We start from the raw sequence: 25537 nt of genomic DNA, 5'->3' as shown, positions 1-25537 counted from the left end.
CGGGCGCGGCCGAGGGGCCCGAGAGAGGTGGCCGTGCCGAGCCGGCCTCGGGCGCCGGGATCGGGCAGGGGCGAGGGCCGGTCCGCGCCCAGGGCGCCACCCTGGCCCTGCCCCTCGGTGGCTCCAGTGCCGCAGCCACTTCGGGACCCCGCCCGCCTCCCCGGTCCGCCGGGTCTGCAGCGCCGCGTCCCCGCGCTCCGGCCGGTCCCGGAGCGGCCCTGGGTTGGGGGCCGCGGGACGGACGACCGCGGTGGACGGGGTCTGGTGAGGGCGAGCCGCCGGGGCGCGGGGCGGGGTGGGGGCGTCGGGAAGGTTCAGCCCGGCCAGAGTGGGCCGGCGCCGCGTCCTCCGCGGGGCACATCCCGGCGCCCGATGCCCGCGGCCGCCAGCCTCGCTCCTCCAAGCCGTCCCCTCCCCAGGGGCGCGCGGAAAGTTCCCTGCGGGTCTCCCCGCCCCACCCTCCGGCGGTGGCTCCCCAGCTTCCCCGTACTGTCCTGGGCACCCAGCTCTGGGCGCTCCTGCGAGCCGGGAGGCTCAGGGTCGCGGGGAGGAACGGGTGCCTCGTGCACCCTTTCGATATCCATAGGCAGACCTCTGGATGGGCACTCCAGAAGTTCTCTCTGCCTGCCCTTTTCCCAGTGAACAATTATAATAATAATAAAAATCTCGCTCAACAAGTATCCCATGCTGGCCTTGTGCCAGGCCTAGGGCAGGCGGGGTGAGGGAGCCCCAGGGGAGTATCCCCAGGGGGTCCTGCTGCCCTGCGCGGGGAGGGAGCTCTGGTCCCTGAACTAAAAACGGACCTCACATCTTGCCTTGAACTGTTGTGGGAGGAAAGCCTTTTTCTAGGAGCGGGCCTGGGGATCTGATAAGGACACATTCCAGTGAATCTGGCCGGGGGCAGCTGGCAGATAAGCTGTGCGGATAGTAAAGTGTGAGAAGGAAAGTGCTGTGTGTGGACACCTGCCAGAAGAGCTGTGAGCTCTGTGAGTGCCCAGGAGGTAGAGGCAGGGGGAGGAGGGTCCCAGCTGCCTGGTCCTGGGTCAGAGCTTGAAGGAGGGGCAGGTTCTAGGTGACAGGAAGGGCCCCAGGCCAGAAGGAACTGCCCGGTGGAGGAAGGGGGAAGAAACACAAAGTGTGACCCTCGAACTTTCCCACAGGCCTGCAGCCCAAGTGTTCCCTTTCCTGGTACTGAGACTCAGGACCTGGTCTTCTGCAGTTTTCCAGCACCTTTTAAATTTTCACTTTTATTATTTTTTAGAGAGTGCAAAGGAATTATGCCTAGAGTGGTCAGATGAGGGTAGATCGTGAAATTCTGAATTCCAGGCCTCCTTTGGCCTTGATCCTGTGGCAGTGGGAGCCATTGATGCTTTTGGAGAGTGAGCTGGGCCCGGATTTAGAGTGGTGAAGGCGGGGTTGAAGGATGGGGACCGCACCTTGCTGTCCACGGTGGGGTGTGTCGCCTTTAGTCCCCAGCGTGGGCTCCCACCTGTGCCCTTGCCCCTTATGAAAGGTCAGGCATGGATTCAGAACCTCAGGAGAAAACAAGGTGCAGATGACCTAATTTTAATGGGAGGGGCCTTTTCCAGATCCAGCACCACTGGGGTTTGGGAGTTTGTTTAAAGAAGCTCTGATTCAAGTGTCAGGACGCTTGGAGGAGGAGCTGATGAAGGGAGAGCTCAAGTGCGGGGGGCAGAGCTGCAGCCGGCAGATGATGGTACGGGCGCCCACGGGCCGTGAAGATGGGGGTACTGAAACCTGCAAGAGCTCTGACCAATCCCTGTGTTTTAGAAGCGTGTTCCGGTGCCCTTCCTGTGATCGAGCGTAATCCCTGCATCCAGGTCTTCACCTGAGCTCAGGGCTTGGCTTGTGGACTCGATGTTGTTTTGGACTTGGAAGGGACTGCCCACACTTCAGCTGAAGCTGCTGGCATTTAGCGGGTGAACGTGCTGCTAGGCCAGACGGCGGCAGGGCCAGACACCGGGAGCCACGTTGCCTGTTTTTTCCACTGTGGTTCATAATTTGTCCCCACTGCCGCCTTTTGTGCACATTTCTCCTTCTTGAGAGCCTTTCTCTCTGGTGTAGAGACAGGGGAAGTCTGTACCCGCAGACAGAGCATCACGGAGCTCGCTGGTCAGCACAGGTCACCAGGCCAGCCGGCCCACTGTGACGGAGGACATTGTGGACTGGAGGGGGGAGGTCAGGGGCCCCAGCAACACAGAGGGCCATGGCTGGCCTGGGCCTGGCATCAGCTCTCCCGACGGTCTGCTGTTCTTTCTCCTGTTCCACCCTAGAACTGGGAGGATGAAGACGTGTCAGCTGCCCTGGGGTCTGGTGGTCTGGAGCCCCCCAGACTCTTCCAGCGCATCTGGCCAATAAGGACCTCCCCTGGATCCCTGGGGTGTGGAAGATCAGAGGCAGCCACGGGGCTGTGAGTAGAATGGAATGCTTCTATGGAAGATGGACCCTCCCCGTATTCCCTTGGGTAGTTTCCTACCTTGGAGACCCGAGAACTAAGTTGAAGGTTCTTTCCTTTAAGACTGGAAAAGTCACGTGAGGCAATCATTTCTGGAACCAGCCTCCTCTCTCCTTTGTTTCTGCATTACTGACACACATGAATACCTTTTCTTAATTAGATGAAGAAATTAAACGGAAGCAACATACCTGCTGGGGATTCGGGCCAAAAGGCAGAGCTTGTACAACTTTCTGACCCAGCTCTGTGACCTTGAGCAAGTGTCTTAACCTCCCTGTGTGGCCCCAGTTCCTTCAACTGTGAAACTAAGGTGTTGGTCTAAATGATTTCCAAGATCCAGATATAAAAATGTGCTGCTTTAAAGGTCTTTTCCAGGAGCATCAATATTGCCAATGCAACCATTTTTAAAGAATTTTGCAAGAAAAAACATTATATATATATTTTTGCTTTCAGAACAATGGTTTTTCTCAAAGATGATAATTTGAGAGATGGGCTTTGAAGAGGGTGGCTCCTTGGTGATGAGAGCCTGGAATCTTCCTTCTTTCCTGGAATCTAAAGCCTGAATCGGATTGTGTTTCCTGAATGGCCTATAGATAGACGCAGAGTAGGGCTTTCACCAAGAAGCAAGTGGACAAGCTGGATGCAGTGTTACAGAGAAAAAATAAGTTCCTGGATAGCATGAAGAAGCATGTCAACCAACGTATTATAGTCTCCTGGAGTTTGGCTCCCTGGAGAGCCAGGGAACAGTGGGTGTTCATTTAGCGTTTTCCATCACCAGGTGCTGATAGGAAGTGCTCTGTATGCTCAGACCCAGTTCTCACTTGGCCCATAGGATAGGCATCTCTACTGTCCCCAACCTACCAAGGTGAGAGGGACAAGGAGAAGCTGTGGCGTCCAAGGCCAGGTACGTGGTACATGTTGAAGCTGACATGGAACTCAGAGTCCTGTGGAAAAGGATATCCTCCGTGACCTTGAGGAGGCAACGGTCTGGGGGGCGGAAGGTAGACAGTCACAGATTGTTCTAGCGCTGGGGTCGGTGTGCAGCATGCAGTGGGGCGTGGTGAGCAGCCTGCCCGCTGGAGCCATTGATGCTGGCTAGGACCCGAAGGAAGAGTCCCAGTTAACCAGGCGAATGAGAAGATCAGGGTCAAATTCTGGGGCTGGGAACAGCAAGAAACTGCCTGGGGTGGGAAGGGAACTTCGGGCCGGCATGGCGGGGCTAAGCCCCTGTCCTGTTGGAGGGTGGCCCGGCTATCTCTGAACCCTGTTCAAACCAAGCTCCTGGGTGCAATGCCGCTGCTTTCATTTCTGGAATCTCCTGGACCATCTCAGCAGTGCGGGGGACTTCCGTTCTTTGGTTTTGGAGCCTCTGTCCTAGAAGTCTTCCCTCCTTTTCCCTTCCCGCCCCCAGTTTCCTTGGTAGAGGAGAGAGGCTTCAGGGAAGATGAGAGGAAGCCCAGCAGCAGCCATGGTTTTTACAACCCAGCGTCGCCACGCTCTGTCTGCGGGGTCACCTGAGCAAGGCTGCTGTGATTCCCCAGGTGATGGCAGCCGGGCCTGCAGTGGGGAAGCTCCGAGCTGGAAGTGAGCCCCAGCGAAGGATGGCAGTGAGACTGGGGTCACCCCTGCTCCTGCCGGCTCCACCCTGCAGGCAGGAACCCGGGAAGAGCTGGTGGGGCAGGGAGTTCCAGACCCAGCACATGGAACCCTATGGTATGGTTGACCTGGGACATGTTTTGGCCTCCGAAGGGTCAGTTTTCAAACAGTCCTTTGAAACAGCATGTTTGATGTTGAGGCGGCAGCGTTTAAAGGTGGTTTGAAGGGAGGTGGGCTGTGCAGGCTGCATCGAAGGAGAACAGAATGCCTTTCGCACTTCCACTGACCCGCTAGCCACGCAGGTAGCCAGGGAGCCGTTCCTTGACGGTCTGTCTCTGCGTCTGGGACGTGGTCCCTGGCCAGCAGCAGGTGGCGTGTGCATCCCCTCCCTGCTTGTCCTCTGTAGCTGGCAGGTCTTCAGGCGCTCCCACGTTCCAGAACAGCCCCGCTGGCCACCCCTTGCTGCCCCCTCCGCGGGGAGGCTTGCGCACACACCCTACAGGAAGGGCAGCCTCCTGGGCAGAGAGGCTGCTTTCCCCCGCCCCGCTCATGGGTGGAAATTGCGCAGACCTCTGCATTAGGGGGCCTCTTTGACCTCAAGGTAGAACAGTCTCTTCAGTAGGTGTTCTGAGGCCAGAATCATGCAGATATTGTTTCACTTTCCCGGGACGACTTTTGCGGTTCCCAGTGGTGTCCACCTCCAGGCTCACCGCTGACCTCTTGTCACTTTCCTGCTGAGACACCGTTGCTTGTTAAGTCACGCATGTGCCCCTGGATCGAGCTTCTGAAATTCTTCCCCACTTGGTTCCAGCCCATCTTTCCAGGCTGATCTGTCCGCAGCTTCCACACGTAGGCCCTGGAACATTCTCCCACCACCTCCACGTGCCAAATTCCTAATGATCCTTCCAGGCTTCGCACACATGTTGCCTTTTTCTTAAAGCTGTGGGGTCATCAACGTGGGAGCCGTAGAGGCTGACAACTCCAGCACTGGCGTCTTGCAGATGAGAAAATGCAGGCACGGAGCAGAGAGGACGGAATGGCAGAACTGGGGCTCCAGCCAGGCCCCTTTCTTTCCAGGCCCCAGCCTCTTCTCCCGTGAGCGGGGAGCCTCTTCTCTACCAGGTGTTTCCACAGCAGCGTTTTTTCAGAACCTGTAATTGCTCTTAAACCTCTCTACTCTAATTTTCCTGTAACTTTATCATTTCTTTTACTAAATTATAAGCTCTACAAGGGCAGGAACTTCTTCATGTTTGCATTCCCTCAGTGCTTATCGTGCTCTCTCTAAATGAATTTTTGCTCTGTGGTTGAATCCAAGATAGAGAAACCTGGTTCAAAAGGGAACCTGAGGCAGGTTATCGACAAAGAGATGGGATCAGGGTTCACATTCTGTTCTCCAGCAAGATCTGAGCAAATCGAGAGATGTTTTCCCTTTGGGGAGGTCAGGCCACAGAGCAGGACACTGCAGGATGTGTTCATGAGGATGTCGGGGACCCGGGGCTGAGGGTGAGGCTCCATCAGCCTCATGAGTCTGGATCTTTCTAATGGGAGACAGAAGTGCTCTAGGTAAAGAGGTGATCAGGGTTCCTGGAGTGTTTGCCAGGTGAATGTGGTGGGGACCCTCGAGTCACATAGAAGAACAGAGCTGTTAGAGGTTCTGGACCTACAGGGCATGTAAGATAATCCATAGTGGTGAGTGTCTTCTCTGTCCCCGAGGGGTCTGTTTTTTGAGTGCCTTCCCCTCTGCTTTGGTGCATGGGGCCAGTTTGCATTCAAGAGCATCTTGTAGGCTGTGTGTTCCCAGAGCAGCTTCGCTCTGGGAAGTGGGAAGGCTTGCAGACACCCTGGGGGGCTGGCTGTTGGATATGCCATTAAGAACATAAAGAAACAAACAGTCCCATAAATTGATTTTTCCTGACACCCTGATTGCCACACGGTACTTCTTGGTACCACATGCATGGCTCATAACAGTCCTAGGACAATGGAATACAAAGAGCTTCCCGAAGGCTTTCAGAGCTGGCGCCTTGGGAGCCGAATTTGTTGGCGGAAACTGTATATTTCCTCCTAATCGCTTGGCAGGGGTGAGGCGGCGCCAGTGCTGTTGTGGACCAGACAGAGCTGGGTGTCCCTGCTGGGATGGCAGTTGCTTCTTCTTCTTTGTGTCCTGCTGAAACGTTAGCCTGAGATAGCGGGAGGTAGAGTGGTGGGTGGGCTGGATGTATGAGAAAGAAGAAAAACGGGATCTTTAGTCCCTCAGCTCGTGGGACCCTAAGAAATTGCCTCTGCTTCCGTGTTTATTCTCCCTGCTCCTCCCAATCTCGCTCACTGAGACCTTACTAACTTTCCTCTTGTCCTCAGGTAGACATGTGATGCTATAGACCCAGGGTTTGTGTGCCCCCCAAGTTCGTATGTTGAAACCTGACCCCCAGTGGGATGTTGCTAGGAGGTGGGGACTTTGGAAGGTGATAGGTTTAGATGAGGTCGTGAGGGTGGGGCCCTCATGAATGGGATTAGTGCCCTTGTATTGATAAAGTAGACCCCAGAGAGCTCCCTCGCCCCTTCTCTGTGGGAGGACATGGTGAAGACTGCTGTCTGTGAACCAGAAATGGGTCTCACCAGACACCAGATCTGCTGGCACCTTGTTCTTGGACTCCCAGCCTCCAGAACTGTGAGGAATAGATGTTTGTTGTTTAGAAGCCACCTAGTCTGTGGAAATTTTATTAGGGATATCTGGATGGACTAAGATAGGCAAAATGGCTCGTCACCAGTCATATTGGGGTGAACCCACTCTGCTGATCATCTTCAGAGACCCTTATAAGGTCATGTTCCCAGACGCTGGGACCTAGGAGTTCAGCATATCTTTTGGGGACACAGTTTAGCCCATAACACACATCTCCCAGTGCCATGCAGTACATGTGCATATGTCCTTGTATGTTACTGTATGTCTGGCCAGCAACACAACACTCCCTGTGTCCTCTGTGACAAGCCATGGAAGGGGCTGGTGGCTGGCCTTGGTTCAGCTGCTCTGACAACCCAGGGTCTCCTGTGTCTGCACCATCTTGCCCTGGACCCCGGGGCCAGATGGCTCTCCAGGCTGCACTCACACCCCGTGTTTAGGTAGCCGGAGAGGTGGGGAAGTTGGTGTCAGATCCACTTGTCTTTCTTTATCATGGAAACCACCCTTTCCAAAAGCACCACGGCTGCCTCTGTTTCTGTCTCATTGCGGTGGGCTGGACGGCAACTCCAGGGAGTAAGAGAAGCTGAGAACGTGAGAGACCACGGGAGCAGGGAGAGCGTCCCCGAGTGGACGGGACAGGACAGAGCTTCCGGTGTGGTGCGTGGCTAGACTGTGATTTAATACAATGTCTTTGCTGCTCTCACTTGCTCTTCTCTGAAAGGCAAGAATCCATATGGGATGAGATCCAGACCACTGTGCACGTGGCTTAAATGTTCGTGGTGTCTCGCCAGTGTAGTGCAAGCACACCTGAATCTCCCGTGGATATTTGTGGTTTGGGGTGCAATGAGGGCCAGGAAATCAGTCCAGTCTTGTTCATTTCTGTATCCCTCTAACACCTGGCACACGGTAGGTGCCCAGTAAATATTTGTCAAACTTAGTAGGCGTCTTTTTCCTTCAGAGATGTTCGAGTCCAGAAACAATCTCGTCATTCCTTCTTTCTTCTTGTTCATTCATTCACTTGGCAAAATGGTTTTGGTCCTGGGGGTTGAAAGGCAGATTAAGGAACAGACAGTGAGGGTGAGCCATGGGGGGTGGGGCGGGGGGACTGGTGAGGCAGTTTCTAGAACAAGATAGGGTGTGCTGTTCAGTAATCAACAGGACGGACAGGTATCAATCTCGTAAACTTTTGTAATTTTATAAATTGCGGTTTCACTAAAAACAACCACTTGGGACACATAGGAATTTCCATATAGCAACACTGCTCACTCTCCATTTCTCCTATTTGTGAAATAGCTCCAACGTAAGGTGCATGCTTTTTAATATGCTCAATAAATACTTATTGAGCCCTCACCCTAAGCCAGGTCCTGGGCTGTGGAATGTGCAAACGTGATAAGTCTCTGAAGGAAATGTTTTCAGTTTGTCCTTCGATGAATGTACCCTTCCTATAGCAGAGTGGCTGGGAGCAGTTCTTATCTGTTAATACTTTAATCACTCCTAGGATTCTTTTCCTTTGGCCTGAAGCCATGCTTCCTTGATAGTGACCTTGTTTTCTCCCTGTCCCCAGCCACATGCAGCTGGTCCAGCCTTTGTCCAGGAGGACCAGCTCGACTGCCCGAGGGGGCCGCTGGTTGGAGGCCTTGAGCTGTGTCCTGGGGCCTGACAGATAAGGCCTGTCTTTGGGGACCTCTTCCTGGTACAGCAGGAGCAAACCAAAGGCAGGCAGGCAGAGGGGAGTGCGGGTGGAGGTCCGGGCTGTCCAGGCAGCAGCCACTGGTCCTGTGGGGCTGCTGAGCCCTTGAACTGTGGCCAGTTCCACGTGAACTGTGTCCTGAGTGTAGAAAGCATCTGACTTCCAAGATCTAGTGTGAAAAACAGAATGCAAGATATCTCATTAATAACGTTGAAGTTGATTACATGTTGAAATGATTTTAGTTTGGCTGTATTGGGTTAAATATATTACTAAAATGAATTTCCTTTGCTTATTTTTACATTTTATTTTTAATGTGGATACCAGAACGTTTAAAATTACTGATGCGGCTCTCCTGATATTTCCTTGGACTGATGGTCCAAAGGGACTTGGAGGGGTGAGTTTCTTTTTCAGCTGACAGACCTTGTGACCAGCCCAGCTCTGCCCCCTTCTAGAACCTGGCCACCCGGGGACTCGGCACTGGTGGGGCCGGCCAGGAGCGGGTCTGGGCCTGACTTGTGTCGAGTTTACTGTCACTGGACGGTTCTCTCTTGAGTTTAGTCCTGGATGCTTGAGATTCCTGCCCAGCTCGGCCCATCCTCTTCTCCACAGCCTTCGCTATTCAGATTCAAACATTCCACTGAGTCCATTCAGTACCAATTCAGATGCAAGTCCTGGACTTTTATGTTTTATGTGTAAAAGGAGGGGCTTGCCTTAGATGAACACTTTTCTTTACAAAGCTCCTTGATCATTGAAATCTGCCTCAACTGTCAACTTCCGGCCTCGGGTTAATAGCCGCCCTCCTGGTTTTGTCTCCCAAGTCCCCTGTGGCTCACAGTGTCCACCTGGCTTGCCCTGGGACATCGGCTTCTGGCCACCCGCTGTCCAGGATCAGGTCAAGTGTATCCACCAGTCCTCCACCACTAGATGCCCAATGGAGACTGGTTGAGAGAATCCTCTCCCACACATGTCCCCTCTTGGTGAATCTTGCCACCTGTGCCTGGCCTGAGTCCACACATCTCGCCTAAGATGTTCTAGAGTGTTTTCTCCAGCTGGTCAGCCACCCACTCAGGCATCCTTCTCTAGCTGACCTCCGGAGAGCTGTCGTCCTCATTCCCAGCAACAGTGCCTGCCTTGTTTGCATCCCTGCTTTCAGGGCTGCCAGCTTTTTTTTCCCTGCATCTTTGAGATGTGTTTCTTTCGCCTGCCTTTTCCATTCTCTGGCCTGCTGTCCTTGGCTGGCTGTATTCCCCGCAGTCACTGGACACACTGCCATGGTCCAGGGCGACCCAGGATACCTCTGCCTCCACATCACCTGCTTTTCCCTGCATCCCAGGCTCACCTCCGTTTTCCTGACTCGGCACTCTGCCTTTTCCTGTGGTCATCCTGGCTCACCAGCTGCTTCTCTTCCTGCCAGTTCCTGGGAGCTCTGCGTGGCCCCTTTGGACCTCATCCTGGCTCTGAACTGCCCTGGCATTTTGTGGATGACACGGAGTTGAGTCAGCATCCTTTCACTCGCGATCACAGCAGGCACGGTGCCTAGGGCCTGCGAGCTTTGCAAAATTGAGTATTTTAAAATCCTGGAAACAAGTATTAGCTCCAAAGTATTATAAAAAAACAAGAAACAAAAAGAAGCCCAAAACCTGAAAAGCCAAAATTGATGGTAACACCCGTGTCGTGTTATGTCAACAAAATATAACTGTCATTTAGTCAGCTGAGAATTAAGGCACAGTTATATAGAAAATCATATTTAACCTGAAATGAGGGTACTTTTTAGTGTTTGGCATGATTCATGGTGGGGCCTCTGGGAGTAAAACATCCCTGAGGTAAGCACTGCTCTCCATGCTTTTGCCTTCTGAGATTCAGACTTCCCCATTTATTTATCACACGCTCCTCGCTAAATGGCAGGCCAGGCCTATCACTCATTTTTGAATTCCCAGCACAGGGCCTTTTACACCCAGCTTCAGTGTGCTAAACTTTTATCGCAATTCAGTACATTAAAAACATAAATAAATAAGGGACATTAAGATACTGCCTGAAGGTTTAAAAGTCTTCTCTTTTTTCTGAAACACTACCATATGGTAGTTTTTAAAACCACTGACATTTATAAACTGACCCCACGTGACAAAAACCCTTAGATGAACTGCTAATAAAAGTAATCATCTAGAAGCTGCAAATGTAGTTTGTATCATTTTAGCTTAGATCGTGTGTGGATCTTTCCTTCCATGGACCCTATGTACTTTACACCACACTGCTTATCTAGAGATCAGTCTAGTTACAGTGTAACTACCGTTATGTGATAATAAATACCTTGGGTAGTAAGATAAAAAATTTCTGGGTTAAAATTGTTTTTAATTGAAAAACAATCCTAAGATAAGTTAGCTACAGGGAACATTTGCTAATATGATGAAGTGAGCCCTGCTGCAGAGCAGGGAGCATTTAAATATAAATCATGTTGCCTCAGCAGGAAAAATGAATTTCTAGGTCTAATCTGGGGGAAGGGATGACTGAAGGATAAATGCATGATTTTTATTTGTAACCACATGATTACTTCAGACAGTTGCACTTTGGAGAATTTTGCTCAAGGAAATGATACTAAATCTGGAGAAAAAGAAGTGCTTTAGGCCCAAATGCTCTTCATTTGTTTCTTTGTGTGTTTTTAATAATAGCCCCAAATGGCAAACATCTAAATATGGATAAGCAAATATCCCGCTCTTATTTGGTAAGATTTTTAGAGATTATGGTCATGGGAAAATGTTTAAAATATATCATTAAATGAAAACAATTATGAGACTGAATTGTATGCATGATATGTGTACAAAGATGGAAAATATACTACAGAAAGGAAATCCTAACTCACAAGGATTGTGACATTTTTTTCTATTTTTGATTTTTTAAATTGTGGTTCTGTTTAATTTTATAGTGGAATTATTTCAGTTTAAAAACATTTAATTATAAATTCTGCACTCCCCCCTCAAAAATTTTATTATTTCATATACAACAAATATATTTCAGCAAATAACTCTGTGTCTCAAGTGGACGTTCTGCTTCCAGGGCTTGAAGAGAAATGAGTGTAAACTAGTAGACGTCCCTTCTGTTAAACACGATAAAGCAATACAAACACTGACGTTTTTCCCGAAAGGGGGCTCTTTCAGGCTTGCTTGTAGCTAACGCCCCTGCATCCCAGCAGTGACAGTTCATGTCAGAACCATGACTCGCCCTGTGAAGTCCGGGCACCTCCTAGCCCTGTGGTTATGGTCACTGCCTGAGCCGAACGGAGCAGGACTGCAGGCCCGGTGGCTCAGAATCCTGCCCCAGACTTCACATCTCATCGGTCACTTCTGCAAAAACCTTTAACCTCTCTGTAAACGGTCCCATTTTATTCACCTAAAAAGTGAGACTAGTACTAGGGCTACTTCTTTGTTTTGGCTCCTCTGAGGATTTCATAAATCGCCAATGAGAAAACCTGAAGAAACGCCTTTAAGCTCTATCCAAAAGGCAGAGTCACGAATAAGTCTTCAGAATTCCACAGGGACGGGGGCAGCCAGGTATGAGATGTGAGGAAGTGGTGAGGGGTCTGGGAACTCGGACAAATACTGCCTCTAAATGCACTCAAATTCCATCTGGGAAGCACGTCCTGGTTGGATACAATACTGCCCTTCTGGTCCACAGGAATGGAAAGTATTAGACCCATCAAGGCTGTTATTTTCTCTAGCTTTTCAGCTGTTTCTGTTGAGAACAGTCTAAAATGAAATAATGCCACATTTCTTCCTTTCCTTATTTTTCTCTTTTGATTGTTGTTTTGCTTTAAATTTTCAGTGAAAATGCTCTAAACCACTGCATTGCTGGTAGACATGGCAGATACAGGCTATGGGCTGAGGTTAGTCCTACGTGCATTTCTTATTGAAAGCTCACACTCCTTATGTACCATCTTAACCATCACAATTTTAGCCTAGCTAGATGTCTGTCAATTTTATTGATCTTTCAAAGAATCGGCTCTTGGTTTTGTTGCTTTTCTCTGTTTTGTTCTGTTTATGATTTCATTGATTTTTGCTCCAGTTTTTATGATGTCTTTTCTTCTGCTTGTTTTAGGCCTAAGTTGCTCTCTTTACTCTAGTTTTCTAAAGAGGAAGCTTTGATTATTGGTTTTAGATCTTTCTTCTTCTGGCATATAGGCATTTAATGCTATAAATTTCCCTGTAAGCACTGTGTTTGCTACATTCTGCTCATCTTGATAAGTTATATCTTAATTTTCATTCAGTTCAAAATATTGTTAGTTTCTCTTGAGACTTCTTCTTTGGCCCATGTGTTGTTTAGAAGTGTGCTGTTTAATCTCCAGATAGTTGGGGATTTTCCAGCTATCTTTCTGTTATTGACTCCCAATTTAATTCCATTGTGAAGTGAAAGCATACCCGGTATGATTTTTGTTGTTTTTGTTAATTTGTTAAAATGTGTTTTATGGCCTAGAGTGCTCCGTATGAACTAGAAGAATGTGTATTCTGCTGTTGTTGGATGGAATATTCTATGTGTCAAATAAATCAAGTTGATTGTTTAGTGCTGTTCAGGTCAGCTATGTACTAACTGCATTTCTTCTTGCTGAATCTGTCCATTGCTGAAAGGAGTGGGGAAGCCTCTAGCCATAATAGTGGGTTTGTCTATTTCTCCTTGCAGGTCTGTCAGTTTTTGCGTCTGTATGTTGCCACTATGTTGTTAGGTGCATACACGTTTAGTATTTTTATGTCTTCTTGTAGAATTGACTCCTTTATTGTTACGTAGTGTCCTTCTTTATCCCTGATGATTTTCCTTGGTCTGAAGTCGGCTTTGTTTGAAATTAACATAGCTACTCCAGCTTTCTTTTATCATTAACATGTTATGTCGTTCTCCATTCCTTTATTTTTAACCAGAGTCTTTTTATTTAAAGTGTGTTTCTTTAGACAACATATAGTTGAGTCTTGCTATTTTATCCACTCTGAAAATCTCTGACTTTTAACTGGTATGGTTAGACCGTTCACACTTAAAGTGATTATTGATATAGTTGGATTAATACCTACCATAGTTGAAATTGTTTTCTATTCATGACATCTGTTCTTTGTTTTTTTCTCCCCCTTTTTCTGACTTCTCTGGTTTTGAGTATTTTATATCATTCTATATTATCTCCTCTTTTGGCATATCAGTTATACTTATTTTTAACCTTTTTCAGTGGTTGTCCTAGAGTTTGCTATATATATATAGTATATATATGTATGTATGTATTCAATATACGTATTTTACTAAACTAAGTCAACTTTCAGATAACACTACACCACTTGCTATGTAGGAAAGGTGCCTTATAGCAAGTATTCCTGATTCTTCTCTCCCTGCCCTTATGACTTCACTGTCATTCTTTTCCCTTATCCATATTCTGTAGTCACCCAATGCACTGTTGCTATTCCTGCTTTAAATAATTTTCTTTTAGATCAATTAAGAAAATTAAAAAATGAAACATTATATTTTACCTTCATTTATTTTCTCTCTAACTCTTTCCCTGTGTTTATGTTGATCTGTGTTTCTGACTTATTTTCTTTCTCTCTGAAGAACTTTACATTTTTTATGGTAGATTCCCTCAATTTTTGCTTGTCTGAAGAAGTATTTATTTTTCCCTCACTTTTTTTTTTTTTTTTTTTTTTGTGGTACGTGGACCTCTCACTGCCGTGGTCTCTCCCATCGTGGAGCACAGGGTCCGGACGCGCAGGCTCAGCGGCCACGGCTCACGGGCCCAGCCGCTCCGCGGCACGCGGGATCCTCCCGGACCGGGGCACGAACCTGCGTCCCGTGCATCGGCAGGCGGACCCCCAACCACTGCGCCACCAGGGAAGCCCTTTCCTTCACTTTTGAGGGATAGTTTTCCTGGAAATAGAATTTTAGTTTGGTAGTGGCTTTCTTTCAACATTTTAAATAGTTCACTCCACTTACTTGCTTGTATGGTTTCTGTAGAGAAGTCAGATCTACTTTCTTATTCCTGCTCCTCTATAGGTACAGTGTTTTTTCTCCTTCATTTCTGGTTTCTTTCAAGATTTTCATTTGGTATTTGATTTGTGCAACTGAGTATGGTATGCCTAGGAGTACATATTTTGGTATTTCTCCTATTTGATGTTCCCTGAGCTTTCTGAATCTGTGGTTTGGTGTCTGTAATTGATTTTGGGAAATTCTCGGCCATGCTTGCTTCAAATATTTTCCTCTTTTTTCTTTTTCTGGTGTCCTAATTATGTATATGTCATATTCTGACATATGCATATGTCCGTATGTATATTGAAATTTTCCTACAGTTCTTGAATGTTCTTTTATTTATTTATTTATCTATCTATTTATTTATTTATTTCTGTTTGCATTTTAGTTTGGGAACTTTCCTACTGTTGAAATTTGAAATTTTCCTACAGTTCTTGGATGATCTCTTCCTTCCTTCCTTCCTCGCTCCCTCTCTTTCTTTCTTTCTTTCTTTCTCTCTCTCTCTCTCTCTCTCTTTCTTTCTTTCTTTTTGGTTTGCATTTTAGTTTGGGAACTTTCTTTTACCTGTCTTCAAGCTCACTGACTTTTCTCTTCACTGTGCTTACTCTGTTGATGAGCCCGACTAAGGCATTCTTCATTCTTTACAATGTTTTGTTTTCTAGCGTTTCCTTTGATTCTTAAAAAAAATTCCATCTTTATGTTTACATAACTGTGGGTGAAAAATGTCACCTGCCACATCAGTAGACAAAAGATGTTGTGGCCATCAAGCCATCAGCCACTGCAGCCACCACCAACTGTGTACCCTGAGGGGAATTAGGGTAGAGAAAAGTAGGACACTGGCCCTAGATAGCTGAGGTGCACATCAAAGGAATGGTTTCGGGATGAGTCCAGACTCTTATATCTTCCCATACGTAGAAAAGCGCTAAATTCATTAACTTGAGATGTCTGTTTTTTCCTTAATTAACTGTAATCTTTTAATGTTCTGAAGACTGGGTTTTTGTTGCAAAACTCCTATGAATCCTGGTTCCTCCCTTACCTCTTCAGAGCAGTCCCTCAGAGTGATTTGAGAAGCTGTCTCCCAGGCTTAAGTCCTCAGAAAATCCTCCAAATAAAACATAATTCTCAACTTTTAGGTTTTGCATTTTTTTTCAGTCCACATAACCCATTGGCTTTGTGTTTTGTCTACGCTGCCCAAAAGAACCCTTATTGTATTAACCATAGCTATTTTAATCCCCTGTGTGATAATTCCAGTATCTGTGTCATGTCTGGGTCTGGGCTTGATGCTTGCTCTGTCTCTTCAGATTGCAATTTCTCTTGCATATGGTATGCTTTGTGGGTTTTTTGTTGATAGCTGAGCATGATGTATTTGTTAGTAGGAACCAAGGTAGAAAGCCTTTAGGGTGAGGTTTTATGTTAATGTTGGTAGGAGCTGAGCTGTGTTTAATGTGTGCTGTAGCTGTAGGTGCCAGAGGCTTCAAATTCCTCTTGTGAACTTTTTTGTCTTCCCTGACATCTTTGCGGTTCCCTAAGAACTTTCCTAAGAACTCATCATTAGAGAGTGTCTGTTTCCTGCAGCCCTCTCACCTGTAATTCACTGTTACCATACTGGTGCCCTGTTCATGGGGCTGTAAGTTGCGAGGCAGGGGAGCATTCTATACTCTCAACATTAAGCCTCAGTCTTTCAGCAGGACAGTGTACCTGGGCTGTGTTCCTCACAAGAGTTTCTTAGCTATTTTGCTCCTCCTTGGGTGAGACAGGGTGAGACAGGACCGGAGTGGAGTCATTGCTGTTCTTCAGGTTAGGTGAGGGCTGCAGAATGGGCCCGTGTTATGTAGACCATCTGGGCATATTTCAATTGGTTACTCTTCCCCTCTCCAAGCTAGAACCAGGAGTGAATTTTCTTGGTTCTTCACTGTGAGAACCTGGTGGGATTCCTAGAGGTCAAACCCACCAAAGCATGGGGGCCTCCTCAAGACTGTGGCCCCTAGTTGTTTCTTTCTCGCTCAGTCTAGTTCATACTCAACTTCTAGCAATTCATGAAAATTACCATGTAGGTGATCCTATCTGTTATGGCCTAGAGGATTCTCCTTCTGGTGAGCAGATCCTGGCTGTGACTTTGTGACCTCTCCAGATTTCAGGGGATTGGTTTGCCCTGCGCCCTCAGTTTTCTGATGGGTCCAAGAAGTTTCTGATTGTGGGCTTGTCCAGCCCTTTCGTGTGAGAATGGGAGTGACAGCTCTTTATGTGTCAGAGCCGAAACCTCAGGTCTCCACCCTCACAGTTTTCTGCCCACATGTGTTATTCTGCCTTACTCTCCTTTGTTCAATAACAAACCTTGTGAAGATGTTGGCTGTGAGACTGGAGAGGATATCAATGGAAACCAGGGCACTCAGAACTGCGGTGTGACGCTGGGGAACTTTGTGGGTCTGGGCCTTGACTTTTTAACCTGTAAGTGAATGAAACCTCTGTTCCCTTCCAGCTTTGAATCTAACCTTCTCTTCCTTCTAAATTACTCATGATACTTTGCAGGATATTCTGCATAGGGCAGGTGTTCAAACTTTTCTTCAGTAGGCTGATAACTTTTTGCCCTTTGAAGTGGAACATAATTAGCTGAATAATCTTTTCATGGCTAATTTCATTGTTCTGTCATTTATGAGACATGATATAATGGATTTACATATATTAGGCATTTAAATATTTTTGAAAAACGTAGTGAATGACTAGAATGGAATTTTTCCAGGAAATATTGTATTTAAATTTTAGTTTTTAAAAATGAAGTGCAAAAGAACCCAGACACAAAGGGTCACATATTGTATTATTCCTTTTGTATGAAGTTCCCAGAATAGGTAAAACCATAGAGACAGAAAGCCAGTTTCTGGTTGCCAGGGACCGGTTGGACGGAGAGTGGAGATTACCTGCTTAGGAGGTAATGGGTTCTAGTCTGGGGTGATGCGACTGTCTTGGAACTTGATTGAGGTTCTGCTTGTACAACATTGTGAGTGCACTGAATGCACTGAACTGTTAACTTTAAAATGGTTAATTCTGTGTTATGTGAATTTGACCTCAATAAAAATCATATATAGCACATTAAAAATTCAAAAGTCTAACAGTATAAAGCAATTCTTCCTTCTGCCCCAGGCTTTTAATCTTCTGAACCAGATGCACCTGCTATCAGTTTCTTATATACTTCCACACCAGTCCCTCTCACCTCCCTTTTTAAGTGGGAAATGCTGCCTATTGCTTTTTTTCTACTTATTTTGGATTTTTCTTTATCAGCACATAAAGATCCACCTTTCTCCTTTTCAGAGCTACATAGTCAAAGGAGTTATTTTCTAAGTTCTTAAAGTTGGTGTGTGTTTTATCTCACCATTCTAAATAAACCATTCTTTCCTGTGGTGATGCCTCTACTATAGCAAGCTGCTTAATCTGTGCCTAATTCAGTATCCAGTTGGGTAAATCAATCTGCTCTTTGTGCGCAGGTTTAAACCTAAGAATTAGCTTCATTTTTGTGAGTCATTTCTTAGAATCAGGAAGGATGATGGTATTAGCCAAATGCCTTTTACCACAAGATAATTGAAAATCATTTAATTAATTGATAGTTAAGGAGCCAATGAATCTGTTCCATAGCTATAATTTGACAAATATCTCCATTGCTGAAGACCGTGTTTTATTTTCCCCCAGAGAAGACAAATGTGAAATAACTAACTGCAGGACGACTCCAAAGGGATGGCTGTGGGGCCCTCTGTCTCCCAGTGTGTGATGCTATTAGTATACAATGCCCGTAGACAGAGATGGCTTTATACACGCCGGACAAGACCTCTATTCATCTCAGAGTCAAACAAATTGCACATACGAAAACCTCCACTTGCTGTAGCCACAGAAGCTGAACCGAGTAGAACTACACGGATTTTTGAGTTAGGAACTTTCAAGCCCAGCAGCAACTAAAAGACAGTTCTTGATTTGGAAATTGAAAGATTGGGAAGAGGTAGAGGGACTGCCTTTGGATCTCTTTTGAGTACTTGTGTGTATGGAATTGTAGGTAAGTGGGAGGATCTCACTCTGTGAGCTGGAGTCTGTGCTGATAACCAGTTGAGTCTCAATGTCCATTCAGTGTAGAGACAGACAGGAAGAAGGAAGAGCCTCCACTAACTCTAATCCCTGTGCCCATGGCAGAGCCAGTCCCGCTCTAAGGATTTGCTTCAGGGAGCCCTGGAATGCAAAGCAATGGGGCTTTTTGTGGGATTTTAATTCAGTTTGCAGTATGAGATCCTGTGTGAAGCCAAAGAAAAATAACTACTTTCTCTCAATGTGTAGCATCTCATGGGTAATAGACTACATCAAAAATCTTTAGTTCTAAAAACTTAGAGTTATAAATGTAGAAAGTAAAAAAAAAAGTTTAGGAATAAAATGAGGAGTAAAATTCTCTTTAGTATAAAGTGATTACTAACTGTTTTTTTCTACATTCTTCTAGAAAAAATGTGTGTGTGTGTGTGAGTGTATAACTAAAACTTATGTTTGTGAATGGGATTGTTATACACATTGTTATGTATTATGCCTTTGTATTTGCTGTTATGTCTTAGACATCTCTTCGTACCAATGCCTGCAGGTCCAGCTCCTTCTTCTCTTATATGAAAGACACCACCTTATTTATTCGGCTTGTCCCTTTTGATGGACACTTAAGTCACTTTCCAGTTTTTATCTTGCAAAGAGCGCTGTGAAGCATTCTGTCATCTGCCCGTTCCCAAAGTGATACCTGGCTATTCCGACACCTGACATCCAGCACCCACTCTGATCACTATCGTTCCTCAGTGCAGCTAATCCTTTTGCTCCTGGTCTTCAGAAATACCTCACCCCCACGGGATCGTCAGCCCTACTTTCTTTTCAGCGTTCACTGCCACACTTATGTCTTCAATCCTCTTCTTTCTGAAATGTGGCCCTTTCTCCCACTTTAGTAATCACCTGGCAAAACCCATTTTTGGCTAAGTCCATTTTCCTGCTACTGTGTGCCTGCACCTGAGCTGCTGGGTGGAGGTGGGGGAGTGCTCCGCCTGGCCCCCTGCCACCCTAGATCTGACCACAGTGCTCCCTCAGCAGGGCCAAGCAGTCCTGCAGTATGTGTATATATATATATGTGGGTGTGCGTATATGTATTACGAAATTCTGAAGGTTTTGAGTGGTTATCACTAACCCCAGTTTTTTCTTTTGTTTTTGTTTTTTTTGGCCGTGCCATGAGGCACAGCATGCAGGATCTTTATTCCCCAAATAGGGATCGAACCTGTGTCCCCTGCAGTGGAAGCTCGGAGTCTTAATCACTGGACCACCAGTGGGAATTTCCCCAGTTTTTTTCTTATAAGCCTGGTTATTTTAGTGATTCCAGCTGTTCTTTGTTTGGTGAATTAATTTAACAAGGAATAATCTTATATATAACTCACTAATAGGACCCATTTATAAATTGATGTACATACAGTTGGTGAAATAATTTCTTTAATGCGTATTTTTGTACCAGGTTGGCTTTCTCAGGTTATTCCAAACAGTTGAGACCTTTGTTATTTGATGTAGCATCCCTGTTCCTATAAAAGGGTGAATTTATTAAGTTTATATTGGAATGAAATTGAGATTCCAGAGGAGCACAGACTTAGGAAACAAGAAGCCTGGTCCTAGGCTGTGGTGTGTCATATTTCTTCCAGTGACAAAAAGTAATGTTTTTTATGTTTGATCACCCAGGAGAGTAATGTGTGGGCATAAAAGTTCCTATCAATTCTGATCTCCTTGAGAGCAGGATCATGCCAGATCCATTTTTGTATCATTCCTACCCAGCATCTCAGCAGATGGTAGGAGTGCAAAAAAAAGGTTAATAACTGATAAATGTTCACTATAGGTGTTTCTGCTAAAACCCAGTACATATACTCCCAGTTCTCTGCAACACCAGCACTAAAAATAGCAGGGCTTGTGGGGACCGAGGATGGGGACTGACCGATCACAGTCTGTGCAGCTCTGTAAGCAGAGCTCTGTGAAGGGCACTGTTTCACACCTGGAGGATTGAGCCAAGGCTGGAGGTGGCCACCACTTCCACGAAACATGTGATTGAAGAACCACCGTGGGAAACACTGCAGCACTTTAATACTTTCGCCCCTGCCTGTTTGTGGAGCCCAGGCAATGCCAGCGTAAGGCAGCCCCCAGAGTGGGGCTCTGGAAGGTGGGCAGGGGTTTTCCGACCTGCTGGCAGCCTGAAAACACACAGGCTCACAGCACAGCCTCCGGGCAGAGAGCTCTGCGTGCAGCCTCTTTTCATGAACTTTTTCTAATGTAGCTAAAGGTCTTCTGTTGTCACTGCAGCAGCTCACCGAGAGCTTTTCTTTCTTGCTGAAGATTATAGTTTTATTTACTGGCTCTTCGTACCTGGGAAGAATGGCAGAAACATGTAGTAAAGCAGACTTTTGTATTATCTTTTGTTTGAAGGGTTCTTACTCATTGCCAAGTACAGGCAGAGAAAAGATGTGCAAAACACAGGGTCATATTTTCTGAAGCTGGTACCTTGATGCTTCAGGGCAGAGGAGCAGCTTCCTGCAGGTGAACAGGGTTGCTCTGTGCAGGGACCAGGTGACGGGCGGGGGTAGCTCAGAGGTTTCAGCCTCCACATCGAAGGCTGTAGGCTTTGGGAGCTGGTCAGGAGCATTGCAGGAAAACTCACTTGCTCAGGCCACACGTGGGCAAAGCTTGTCATTTTAGTAAAAGCACAGGGAGGAAGCGCTAGCTCCAGAGGAGATGTGCGTTTGTCCATTGGGATGTATCTCACGTCTACTCCGATGGAGACATCTGCTGCTCTCGGATGCCCTACTTTGAAGTGACTAGAAAGACAGAATTGATTTTGTTCTTTGCTTCCTGACCATAGATGCCTAAAAATAAGCCAAGTTCAGATGCTGGTGTTGCATTTCTGATGAGCAGATGCTGTACTTGAGGAGAGAGAAACTTGGGAAATTCTGGAGTTATTATGCCTTTACATTTTTTCCAGTTGATATATTTCTTTTTCAATAATAGTTTCATTGAGATGTAATTCATATAGTATAAAATTCATCATTTTGAAGTATAAAATTCAGGGGTTTTCAGCATATTCACAGAGTTGTACAAGCATCACCATCATCTAATTCTAGAACATTTTCAGTTCCCTCCCAAATCCCTGATCCAATAGCTGTTGCTCCTTACTCTGCTTTGGCTCAAACCCCTGGAAACCATGAATCTCCTTTCTGTCCCTCTGGATTTGCCTGTTGTGGATATTCCATATACATGTTTTCTTGCAGTTTGTAGCCTTTTTGGTCTGACTTTTTTTTTTTTACTTAGCATGATATATTCATAGTTCATCCTTATTGTAGCATTTCAAATCCGTTCTGTGGACATACCACATCTTGTTTCCACATTCACCAGTTGATGGACGTTGGGGCTGTTTCCACTTTGTGGCTATTTTGAATACTGCTGCTATGAACATCCATGTACAGGTTGTTTGTGGACATTTGTTTTCCATCCTCTCGGGTGCATACCTAGACGTGGAATTGCTGGGCCATATGTGACTCTGTGTTTAACCCTATAAGGAGCTGCCAAACTATTTCCCAAAGCAACTGCACCACTTCAGTCTCTAGTAGCAATGTGTAAGTGTTCAGAATCCTCCACACCCACGCCCACGCTTGTTATCTTCTGTCTGATTCTAGTCGTCCTAGTGGGTGTGACGTGGTATCTCATTATGGTTTTGATTCGCATTTCCATAATTGAATAACCATGTTGAACATTTTTAAATGTGCTTATTGGGCATTTGGATATCTTTTTTGGAGAAATGTCTATTCCGATCTTTTGCCCATTTTTTAATTTGGGTTATTTGTCTTTTTATTGTTGATTTGAATGTGTTCTTTATATAATCCGGATACAAAGTCCTTATCAGATACATGATTTGTATATGTTTTCTCCCTTTCTGTGGGTTGATGTAACTTTATTGATGGTGTTCTATAACACACAAAACTTTACAATTTTGATGGAGTCTCAGTTTATCTAACTTTTCTTTTGCTGTTGGTGCTTTTGGTGACATATCTAAGAAACTAGTACGTAATCTCAGGTCACAAGGATTTACTCCTATGCTTTCTTCTAAGAGTTTTATAATTTCTGCTCTTCCATTTAGGTGTACAATCCATTCTGAGTTAATTTTTGTGAAAGGTATAAGGTCTGTGTAGAGATTCATTTTCTGAATGTCAGTATCATTTGCTGAAAAGCCTATCATTTACCCTCTGGGTTGTCATGGCACTCTTGGCGAAAATCAATTAGCCATAAATGTATGGGTTTATTTCTGGACTGTCAATTCTAAGCCATTGCTCTCTATGTCTTTCCTTATGCCAGTATCATACTCTCTTGATTACGATAGCGGTTTTTTTGTTTTTTTTTTTTGACATCCAAAAGTGTGAATTCTCCAACTTTGCTTTTCCTTTTCAAGGTTCTTTTGGCTATGTGAGATGTCTTGGATTTCTGTATGAATTTTAAGAACTGCTTGTCAATTTCTGCAAAAAAGAAAGCTGAGAATTTAATAGAGATTGCATTGAATCTGAAGACCTATTTGGGGAGTAGTGCTGTCTTAACAATATCGTCTTCCAACCCATGAGCACAGGATGTCCTTTCTGTTTACTTAGTTTTTAATTTCTTGTAATGATATATTGGTAGTTTTCAAAGTACAGATCTTGCATATCTTGTCAAATTTATTCATAAGTATTTTATTCTTTTTGATTCTGTTTTGGTGCTCTTCTAACAGCATATGTTATTTATCCATTGTACCAATTTCTGCCTTTTGATTGGAGCATTTAGACCATTTAGTGTAACTACTGATAAGATAGAATTTATGTCTGCCGTTTTGCTTTTTTTCCTTATGGATCTTACGTCTTTTGTGTTCCTTTATTCCTCCATTTTGCCTTCTTTTGTGTTAGTTTCTAGCATACCATTTTAATTCTGTTGTTCATGTCTTATACATTTTTCCGTTGTTTTGTTAGTGGTTGCCCTGGGGATTACAGTTAACACAATCTTGCCTTATGTTTAAACTTTTCTATGGCCCTAAACCTCTGCCTGTAGGAGTCCCACTGGGGCAAACCTGAATGGCTGTGATTGGAAAAGGAGGGGACAGAAATGGAGACCCAGGGACACATTGTTATCTGAGAATTGTCTGTGTTGGTAGATTTATCTGTTAACTTCTTTGTGGAATTTGATTACCTGTACCATAAACCTTAGTTTCTTCTCCGGTGGTACCTTCCAAATGTTGATCAGATTAGATTTCTAGTAGTTATATCAATAGCTTTCCCCCTTGGGTTGGGGATTTGAAGGGCTGATGCTGGGTTCTAAATCAGCACAATGATCTTTGCTGCCCCCTGCCACCCCCCAACCTGCTCTCTAAGCTCCTGTGCCCTTCTCCTGCTCCCCAGGTGTTCACCCTGCTGAGCCTGATACACTCCCCATCCCCCAGGTCTGCAGGGACCCCAGTGCCAGAGATCTTCCCCCACTACTCCAGATGGGCAGCCTGCCGTGAGAGGGAGGGCCAGCTGAGCACATCAGGACACCAGGATTTGGCCAGAAGACCGTTCCTCTCCTCCCATCAGGACTTCTCAGAGGTAACTTTGACATTGGAAAATGAAAGCTTGAAAACCTTCATTTATGTCTTCTTGGTGGGCTCTCAGGCCATTGTTGGGAAAGACCCCAACCTGGATGGGTTTTTCTGTACCTCTTAAACCACACCAAATAAGCAATTGCCTAGTTTGTTTCCCCTGAATGAGTTTTGAGGATGGTCTTCAACATATTATGTTAAGCGGTTATAGTAATTAATATTTTACAAAGGCTACCACACGGGTCCTCATTTTCTGCTTTTAACAAGCTCACGAGGCTCTTATTGCTAGTCCGGTTTTGTAGACCAGGAAACAGGTTTAGAAGATCAAAGTGACGTCCCTAGGGTCTCAGTGATTCACTAAGTTGTCCAGAACATATGGATTGAGCAGCCGTATTGTGCCAGGTGCTGTTCTAACCCAGGACCCACGGTGAGCACAACGGACGCAAACTTCTCTCACGGAGATTCCAGGTTGCGGGGGGCGGCGTGTGAGTGGAGGGTGGGTCCAGGCACCAAGAGGCTGACCACCATGTGAAGAAGTAAATTTCAAGTCTCATTCCCTGGCATAAGTGTTGTGGAGAAAATAAAAAGCTACCAAGTTTAGAGGGGTGGAGTTTTAAATGGAGCACTCCGGGAGGTCTCATAAAAAAGTCGACATTTGAACGTGAATTTAAGGAAGTGTGGGAATTAGCCATTTAACCGACTGGGACAAGAGACTTGGAGCTAGAAGAAAAGGTGGGTGTGAAGGCCCGGAGTCCAGTCTGTGCATCGCAGCACGTTGGGGGATCACCGAGAGGCAGGGGAGCCAGCAGAAGCAGTGAGTCGGGCGGCGGGGTCAGACAGTGGTCAGGAGGTCGCAGAAACCCGTTAGCGTCGCGGGCTATTGGGGGGAATTCTAGGCTTTAGGACGGGAAATCAGTGCAGTGTTTTAGGCAGAGGAGGGACGGGATCCATTTTGATAGGCTCATTCTGGTATCAGTGTTGCATGATGGGGGGTAGACCAGGAGACCATTTAGAGGTCATTAGAGAAATCCATTGTCGTAAGTCAGACAAGAGATAATTTGGTGGCCTGCGCCACTGGGAGCCGTGGAAGTAGGGAAACGTGGTCACATTCTAGCTATATTGTGAAGAAAGAGTCTTTACGATGTCCTGGCAGAGTGGGTGTGGGGCTTGAGAAGAAGGGAAAGTCCATCATGATGGCAGAGATTTTAGGCTGTGCAACTAGAGGGAGTTGTCGCCACCTGAGATGGGGAAGTCTGCAGAGTGGGGAGGGTTTGGTGCCAAAAGAAGTTAGAAGTTCAGTTTTGAACAGGTTGAGTTTGAGATTATAAGACCCCCCCAAATGGAGACGCTGAGTGGACAGGTATATCCACATCTGATAGTGGAAGATGGTGATCTGAGCTGGAGGTACAACGGGGGTCTTTGGCCTGCAGTTGGGATGTAAAGGAATAAGGTCAGTGAGATCCTAGTGAGAGAGGAGTTCCCAGGATTGGGCCCTGG

At 46.1% G+C, this 25537-nt stretch overlaps 1 protein-coding gene across 4 annotated transcripts in view; it reads left to right on the top strand.

Annotated features, from left to right (window-relative positions):
• The window catches only part of RNF144A (ring finger protein 144A), a 117294-nt gene that overhangs the window by 451 nt on the left and 91306 nt on the right, over positions 1-25537 (top strand). For 2 of the 4 annotated variants that reach the window (XM_089923481.1, XM_089923478.1), the window contains exon 2: positions 23862-24047. The gene's annotated coding sequence lies outside the window, so the exon portion shown is untranslated. Of the gene's footprint in view, positions 24048-25537 lie in introns of all 4 variants that reach the window. The other 2 variants (XM_089923479.1, XM_089923480.1) reach the window with 2 other exon arrangements.

The sequence above is a fragment of the Delphinapterus leucas genome, chromosome 13, assembly GCF_059928025.1.
Source record: "Delphinapterus leucas isolate spDelLeu-1000000601 "Yukka" chromosome 13, BTC_Dleu_Yukka2, whole genome shotgun sequence".
NCBI classification, from domain to species: Eukaryota; Metazoa; Chordata; class Mammalia; order Artiodactyla; family Monodontidae; genus Delphinapterus; species Delphinapterus leucas.
This window is presented reverse-complemented; position numbering and strand designations above follow the sequence as displayed.